We start from the raw sequence: 8,140 nt of genomic DNA on the forward strand, positions 1-8,140 counted from the left end.
TAAAATTACCGATGTAAAAAGTCATTACTTCAAAAAAGTTATTTACTTCATAAATATTCATGTAATATTCATAAATATTCATGAGTTTACTTCATATAAAATGTCATTTACTTCATATATTTGTGCTAGTAAGAGAAATCTGCTTTTAGTTTGATACAAATATTAATAAACGCAATTTGCTCCTAAAATTTAAATAATTTTAAATATATAGAACTGAATAAAATTTCAATTTCAATAATTCCATTTTTAACTTAAAAAATAGTTGAAATTAGCTAAATAGTTAAAATTCGTAGTAATTACAAATTTTGAAATCGATATTTTTCTTCAAGTGATTCAGACAGTTTTTTACCGAAATTAAATTTTTTTTAAATCAAAAATATTTAGAAGCACATTATTTTAAACGAAAAGAAAACTAGAATAGAATTCTTTTTTCATTTCATAAAATTAATAACATCAATCTACAGTGGTTTATNAAAAACTCTTCTCGCTACCATCTATAAACTGATATATAATAAATAAATTATTTAACAAAAAATACGATGCGCATAAGCACATACTATTTTACACTCTGGTTATTTCAGTTTCCGTTTTTAGAAGCGCTATAAGTTGAGCCACCTAAACTAAATTTGGCATGTGACATTTTTAGCTGCAATCCTTGGTTGATTTTCTAGCGTTGCCATTCGGGGAGTTGTAATGAGGCTTTTTTTTTATCGCCGTGTAAGAGAAATATATATATAGATATTTGTGCTTATAAGAAAAATTTCCTTTTAGTTGATATAAATATTAATAAACGCAATTTGCTCCTAAAATTAAACTAATTTTAAATATATAGAACTGAATAAAATTTCAATTTCAATAATTCCATTTTCAACTTAAAAAAAAGTTAAAATCAGCTAAATAGTTAAAATTCGTAGTAATTACAAATTTTAAAATCGATATTTTTCTTCGAGTGATTAAGACAGTTTTTTGCTGAAATTAAAATTTTCTTAAATCAAAAAGATTTAGTAGTACATTTTTTTAAACGAAAAGAAAACTAGAATGGAATTACTTTTTCATTTCATAAAATTAATTATATGAATCTACAGATGTTTATGCAAAATTATAATGTATCATAGGTACTAAATTGTATAAATTTTTAATTTAAAAAGATTTTTGTAGTTTTTTATAACAAAATTTAAATTAAAAGTATATATTTTAAAATATATAATTTAATAAATTTTAAATAAAATAAAACTATATAATAGTAAAATAAAGTATTTTGTAGTTGATTTACAAGTTTATAACGCTTTAAAAGTGCGAAAAACATATGTTCCCGTGTCACCGCTAGAAATCAAATCCCCGACCTCTATGGTTTGCAGACTTTAAATTCCTTTTATTGTTTAAAAAAAATCTATTTAGTGCATTTTGAGAAAAAACATAGAATACATCTTAGAATAATCTGCTCGAATATTATTTACCTATTATTTAAATGAAGAAATTAAAGAGTGCGAGTATTTGATTGCCATGTTTAGAATAGGAAAATTCTGTGAAAAGTAGGACTACATCAACTACTAGAGTCACAATTGGAGTGTAGTAATGGTGCGTCCCTTTTCGAAGCTCTTTTCTGATTTGTCATGTATAATAATATGTCTCTGTTTACGTCTAAGCTTGAAAAAGGGCGCCATCTATGTATTGTTATACTTGTAGTGTTTACAATAGTGTACGTTTTTTGAATTTAAACTTCAACGAAACAAACAACATAAGAATTTGTTGGACTCTACAAGCATGCTATGCCCTGCAAGATGCAACCCAATAAGTAACAAGCTGTGATATTTTACACAAAAATAGTCAGAAGGGATAATGTTCAAAACATGGTAAACCTTGCAATTTATTTATGTTGTGATATTAATTTTCTTAAATATATTTTAGGCTCACTACCAGTTAGAATTTATAAATTACCGAAAACTTTTATGAATGGTAAAATTAGCAGCAAATTTATTCCTAAATCACATTGATAAAACTTTCTAGAACATTAAGCTGTTCGCACGTCGCTTCGTAAGCGTAACATCAGTGGAAGGATGCACCGGAATTTTTGCCTCTTTTAGGACGCCTGTTATGGAGGGTGTTTTCTACACTAAGGAACGCTGCGAGCTCCAACCCCCTAATACATCCGGGTTACTGTTTCCAATGTATTTTAAAGCCATTTGGATCACAACGTGATCATTGTGCTTTGAGATTCTTGAAAACGTGGTATTTGATTACTTATTACTTGTGTTTACAATGCTAAAGGTGCTAGCTCTAACGTAAGATGGTGCACAGCTTGCAACAGGAATAAACAGTAATAAATAAATGGAAAAAGGCCACATCAGGACTGCCAAAAAAGCGAGTTCAAAATATAGCAGTCAAGTCACCTTCTTTAACAATATAAATAACTGAAACAAGTTTTCACTTCAAACTCACTAGAATTACTTGATAGCATTAATATCTTATGAAATACTGCAGATTTTAGCTCAGAAATTATCTAATTTACTTCTTTTATTGAAAACAAAATTATCCGTTTGACAATATCGCCTCGCAGAAAAAGCTGTAGTAAGTAGTTGCAAACGTTCTAACCGGAACTAGAGCAGGTATGGAACTCAAGATTGTTATTGTTTACATTTATATTGAAAACACCATCCATTGTTTTCATTCAGTCAATCATCCATGACGGTGAACTTTTTACTTTTAACGCCATCTGTACTTAGTTTTTTCGGTTCCATCATCTCGGCAATTGATGCCAAATGTAAACAATCGAGCTTAGATACGTTAACTGTAACTGAATGTTTTGCTTTAATGCGGCAAGGTTACGGTCGTCGTACATAAACACATGGAAAATTTTGTGAACTTATGTAATTTCAAGCTAACTTACTATTTATTTACAATAATTGTTTAATTTACTGTTTCTTTTTATAGGCCATGTAAATAAGATGAAGAATTATTAAATAAAACACTATCTTTTGGACATTTTGCTTATGGCAAGGAGTAAAATCACTAAAATTAATTTAGCGATGTAAGATTTGTTTTCAATTTAAATGAATTTCTTATATATAAGTCGAAATTGTTCTCATTAATTATATGAAATTTTTTTTCCATAGTTTTCTTGTAACTGGTGGATAGAAAAGTTTTTCCTCTTCATCGAATAATATTATAAAGTTTAATTATGCAAAACTTAAACATTGATTTAAATTTCCTTTAACTGATATTATTTTGATAAAGTGAGAAATGTTTTTAGAATTGTTAGTGGAGAAATGTTTATAGAATTTAATTAATATCAATTCCCAACTTCGGTACTTATATTGATCTTGTTATCGCAATATCTTATCAGATAATATCTGGCCCGTTTAAATCTTCTTGCAATGAATTTTGTCTTTGGAACTCTGCAGTTAGAAATAATAGTTAGGATCTATGTAGAATTAAATATTTTAAATATTATGAAATCGTAGGTTTTGATGAATTTACTTTTGTTTATTTAGTAACTTCTGAGCACAAATTATAGTTGAAGTTAGAAAAGAAAAATGTAATTTTTTTAAAAAAAAAAGATGTGCGTATATATGTTGTCAAACAAAGATTTTTATATGAATATTTTATATATATGTGGTAAGTGTGCTTGAGTTTTTTTAAATGACTTACTTACACAAAGGCATCGGCTAATGCTTACTATTGCTAGGAGTATTGTCATTAAAATGTATAATGGAAGCTTAAGAAGATTTTTTTTAAATTCATATGATTGTCTGAGGTAGCTAAATTTTAATTGTTAATTGTGAAGTTATATCACATTTATGTGGTGTTAAGTCTCTAGTTAATATTTACGTTATTTAAATGGCACTAAAAACAATAAGTGCACGTAATTATATAGTTATAAATTGTATACATTTTATTTTAAACCCTTATATAGCTTTCTAGTGTTGATAATCAATTTTTGTAATATTGGTTTCTATGAAAATGAGTTGAGTTTAAAAATAAACAAACTTTATTGTTGTAGCATGATATACAGTTGAATCTTACCAATGACAACTTGAAAGTGCATACAAATTTTTGAGAAAAAAAGTATTTTATCAGTGTTTTCATCATAGAAAAAANTAGAATGCGCAAATTTCTCGCGGTAATAATTTTTTAATGAGAGAAAAGAAAAAATATGCGAGATTCTCGCGTTTTCGCGCTTTAGTGAAAACACTGTTTATATTACATTTTTACACTTCTGGGTTTATTCTTAAAAGGAGGCAATATAACAGGCGAAACTTTCTGTGTTAACTTCTGTTTTTCCTCTAATTGTAATTAAAGTACTGAATAAAATGTATTCAGTTAAACCCATGGTAAAAAGTGAAGTTATAAATGCTTGAATATTATTTATTTTTTTTTTTAAATATTAATATGCAGTCTTATTGTGACAGGATTTCCCTTACTGCATAATTTGTTTGCATTTGAATAATTTGAAAATTTATTTCAGCATTTGAAACATTACCGTTATCTCTTGGTTTGCCTAAATTAGCTATTTTTAATGCTTTAAATTTTAAAATACTAATGTATAGCTGAAAGTATTTTATTCAGCAATGCCATTCCTTTATCTATTTTAAGAATTTTACTGTTTATATTTGAATTTTAAAAAAAAAAATAACAATTTTTAAATTGATTCTTACTTGTGTTTTCATCTTTTTTTACAGAGCTATCTTAGCTTTTTCTGGTGTGACCTCATTTTTCCTGGTGAAAAAAGGCATTGTTCAACAACGCACAGATGCTATGAAAGCGAGACAACGCATTTCCAAATCGAATACTGGTGTTTACAACATTCCTGAAAGGTTTAGATAAAGATAGTGTTTGCGTCTAAAGCGGTTGCTGTTCGGTACACTGGTTGTTACATCATTGCGAAGTGTAAAGACTGTGTGTTTAACAAACCTGACTTCTCTTTAAATTATTATTTTTTCTAAATAATACACAATGAATCCTGCTATTCAGCTCGATGCATCTAAGATGCAAATTGTTCAAAACTTAGAAATCGAAATGATGTCCGATATGTATAATCGTATGACTTCCGCTTGTCATAAAAAGTGTATTCCTCCTAAATATCACGAAGGTGATCTCACTAAAGGAGAGAGTATATGCACTGATAGATGTGTTGCCAAATACCTGGAAGTTCACGAGAGAATAGGCCGTAAACTAACTACAATGAGTGCCCAGGATGAAGAAGCTGCTAAAAAATTATTAGAGCAGCAGCAAACTGCACCAAATAGTTAGAACATAGATTTATAGTATCTTGAAATTAGAAAATAATTAAATAAATGTATCAATTATAAAACTTGAATGAAATTTTTTTTTTTTTTTTTAAATTTAGACCGTAATTAATGTATGTAATAAAAAATCTAATTGTATCCTTCATTGAATAAAGGATTTTTTTTTTATTACTTAGATTTTTGTTTATTATTTTTTTGATTCTGCTCTTTGTTTAACTTAATAGTGAAAGTGATTCAGATCTAGTTTTTTTTTAATAAGAGATGAATATTTTCATTAATTTCTTTATATATATTTTTCATTCAAATTTATAATTTTAAGTTCGGAATTTAAGTTAATCCTTTCTGATAAACTACATATCAATTCTTAATTTATTAACACTGAGGGCTGCTGAAAAAAATATTAAAGCTAACTGCTTCAAAGTTAAAAATCACAGCTTCTAATCGAGAAATTAGAAAATAAATGGATCAATTATAATACTGCCATTTTTATCTATAAATTATATCAAAATTCAATCATTTCTTTAATGATCTAACTCTTGAATAACACTGTATTCAATGTAACAATTCCTATGTATTCAAATTTAAAAATATATGATTGGTAGGTTTTTATGTTAATCTTTAACATCTGATTGAACATGAAGATTTATTAAAACATGAAGATTTATCTGATTAACATGAAGATTTATTAAAATATTAGAAACTGGAAAATGTATTTATGTGTGAAAGTGATAACTTTATTTTTCTTGATGAAGTTTGACAAAGTCAACATTTATTTCAAAAGGACTAGAAAAAAATATGCAAACTATACATTTTTGCAAGTTTCTTAGAATAACTGCTTTTTAATTTAAAAAAAAAAAATCTGTCTCGTTATCTTTTTACGCAAAGTTTTTAAATTTTTGATAAGTTCTTAAAAATTTCCTTGGATTTCTTCTGATCTCTGTATGAACCCTGTTTAATGTTTTTCAATTTGAAAGTATGATGTATAATTTAAACTAATTTATAGGACTTTTTATTACATAGAGAAGTAATAAAATTATTGTCAATTGATTTAAAAATAATATTCACTGTGACCCTTTAAAATTTAGTAATAACAATTTTAAAAATATAACTTAAATTTATTTAAAAAAATGTAACATAATTATAGGCTTTATTTATTATTTGAAAAATATTTTTAGTTAATAAAATGTAACATTCCAAGTTAGGGATTTTTTTTTTCATCTTAAGAACAATTATGAAGCATAATCATCTGTATAACTTTTTGATTTTATTATTTCTTCTATGAAATTCAAGCAGAAGATTTTTAAAATTTTTGGTGAAATTCCCAACTTTCAAAATTTTATAAGAGAGAAAATAATAGTAAAAAATTATGTTTACAATCTTCATCTTAATTTATTTAAAAATTATGTTTACAATCGTTATCCTTTTTTTTAAGTTTGAAATTTCTGCTAACATTATTAAAATGAAAAAATGTTTGATCCAAATTCCTTAAATCTTTAAAAAAATATGCGGTATGTTTCTAACATATACTAAAATCAGGAATATCAGGACAAAAAGCTAAGGATCGGGTCAAATAAAGACGAAAACATTCTTTTATTAAGAATGTCTGAGCAACTACAAATAACTACCCTGCTTTATTTTATCCTGTTTAATCATGATTTATATAAAGCTTAACAGTTTTTTGGGTTGTTAACTTACTGTTTAAATTTTTTTTTTTTTTTACTATAGGTGTAAGTGTCTAAATAATTTAAGTGTCTTCATTTTATGCAAAACACTTTCTCACACATTTTTTTCCGTTATATGAAGTATTTTCAGAGTTTTTCTTTTTCCCACTTTTCTGCTTGAAAATTAAAAGTAACAAAAGGTCAAAAAAATATTAATTTAGAATTGAATCTAATGAATTGAGTATGATTATTTTTGTTTTAGATAAAAGAAGATATACTGCAAATGTAACAGATTGCAAATTAAAAAATTGCCAGTCGCCACTAGATCGCAATTTTTTTCATAAAATGTGCTCCAATGCTTGTTTTATTATTATTTATTTTATATATAAACATGGAAATATGAAAACTTAATTTTATGTTTGCTGGCTAAAATGTTTATGCATTTTAGAAATAAATCTTGCAATGTTAATCACATTCTGAGAAATCCTTCTAACGAAAAGCATTACAGTAAAATTTTAATCTTTCAAAATTTTCATTTTTTGAAAAAGGTGCCTTGTTTCAAATATGCTTACAACTGGCCATTTGCAAAATGCCTTATATAGTAGAAGAAATATATTTAACTTAGTTCCTTAGTAAACAAAGAAGTGACAAAACAAGAATAATGAGAAAAGTTTTATTTTCCAGGAAATCTTATAAAAAAAACAAACAACCAAATAACTGGCAATAGAGCTTGATTTGAGTGTTTAAATTTAAGAAAAAGTTTTTCCAAAGTAAATATCTTTTTTAAAACTTGCTAAAATATTAGTGATAAAAATAGGCTAGCACCAAATATTGACTATCTTCATATTTTTTGCATTGTTTTGAAAACAATTGATCTGTATGCATGTAAAGGTTACACAAACTTGTATAAAAAATTATGAATTATTTAAGAAAGAATCAGTTTTTTTGTTCTCATCACTGAAATTCTTGTTAAGAGTAAGTCAATTATCAAAATCATTACTTTTTCTTTGCTTTTATGATTTTGATCAATTAAAAAAAATTTGGTATAAAAATTGCTTATTTTGATCATAAATTTTTGGATTTGGTAGCTATCCCATATAAATTTTCTTGCAAATTCTCCAATTTACTGTGGTAAAGCAAAAATGGTGAAATTTTTTTCTTGACTGAAAATGTGGTGAAAAATATTTTTTATTTGTGATTAAAATTCAATTAAAATATCATTTGTAATTTTAG

The 8,140-nt window shown here is 26.0% G+C and overlaps 1 long non-coding RNA gene across 1 annotated transcript; it reads left to right on the forward strand.

The window, feature by feature from the left end:
• The first annotated feature begins 2,151 nt into the window (after positions 1 to 2,151).
• Positions 2,152 to 5,421, forward strand: LOC139425122 (uncharacterized). Its single transcript, XR_011636348.1, has 2 exons — positions 2,152 to 3,028; positions 4,680 to 5,421. It is a non-coding gene; the product is annotated as an uncharacterized lncRNA (long non-coding RNA).
• Positions 5,422 to 8,140: the final 2,719 nt, after the last annotated feature.

The sequence above is a fragment of the Parasteatoda tepidariorum genome, chromosome 3, assembly GCF_043381705.1.
Source record: "Parasteatoda tepidariorum isolate YZ-2023 chromosome 3, CAS_Ptep_4.0, whole genome shotgun sequence".
Lineage (NCBI taxonomy): Eukaryota > Metazoa > Arthropoda > Arachnida > Araneae > Theridiidae > Parasteatoda > Parasteatoda tepidariorum.